This window comes from Alexandromys fortis, unplaced genomic scaffold (genome assembly GCF_014885135.2).
Source record: "Alexandromys fortis isolate MF-2015 unplaced genomic scaffold, M_Fortis_MF-2015_v1.1 scaffold_83, whole genome shotgun sequence".
In the NCBI taxonomy this organism is placed as follows: Eukaryota; Metazoa; Chordata; class Mammalia; order Rodentia; family Cricetidae; genus Alexandromys; species Alexandromys fortis.
Genome location: NW_026068001.1, coordinates 5,293,607 through 5,294,233, shown reverse-complemented (window position 1 = coordinate 5,294,233; position 627 = coordinate 5,293,607). Strand labels below are relative to the sequence as shown.

General features: G+C 46.7%; 1 long non-coding RNA gene across 1 annotated transcript in view; it reads right to left on the bottom strand.

The window, feature by feature from the left end:
* Positions 1 to 409, bottom strand: part of LOC126512842 (uncharacterized) — a 525,220-nt gene extending 524,811 nt beyond the window's left edge. The window contains exon 1 of the long non-coding RNA XR_007595163.1: positions 262 to 409. This is a non-coding gene — a long non-coding RNA (uncharacterized lncRNA). The remainder of the gene's footprint in view (positions 1 to 261) is intronic.
* Between the last annotated feature and the right edge of the window lie 218 nt (positions 410 to 627).

The following is a 627-nucleotide window of genomic DNA, read 5'->3' as shown; positions in this document are numbered from 1 at the left end:
CCACCCCCTCCCCTTTCCCTCCCCCTCCCCCAATCAAATCCCCCTCCCTCGTCAGCCCAAAAAGCAATCAGGGTTCTCTGCCCTGTGGGAAGTCCAAGAACCACCCACCTCCATCCAGGTCTAGTAAGGTGAGCATCCACGAAACTGCCTAGGCTCCCATGAAACCAATAGGTCCAGTAGAATCAAAAACCCGTTGCCATTGTTCTTGAGGTCTCAGTAGTCCTCCTTGTCCGCTATGTTCAGACCAGGGAGGATCTTAACCTGCGTCTGTCTGGAGTGGGAGAATCATGGCGACTCTCTCTCAGCTTCTTTTTCCCACAATTCTGTTCTGTTTTCTCCACCCACCTAAGGGTTGGCCTATCAAATGCAAATGGGCCTAGGCAGTTTCTTTATTAATAAGAAATCATTCCCACATCAAACTGTACCCAAACAGTCCAGGGTTTATATTGAATAAAAGCTTTTTATTGATTGCTAAGCAATCAACCTTTTTGTGAACTTGGGGTATGAGGACTGATGCTGATATCTTTGTGCTATTGAAAGACTCCCAGAGTAGGGAGATGAAAGACCTGGATAAATTCAGACCCCTCTAACAGAAAGAGTAGAGCCAAAAAAATCTAGCAGGGAAAG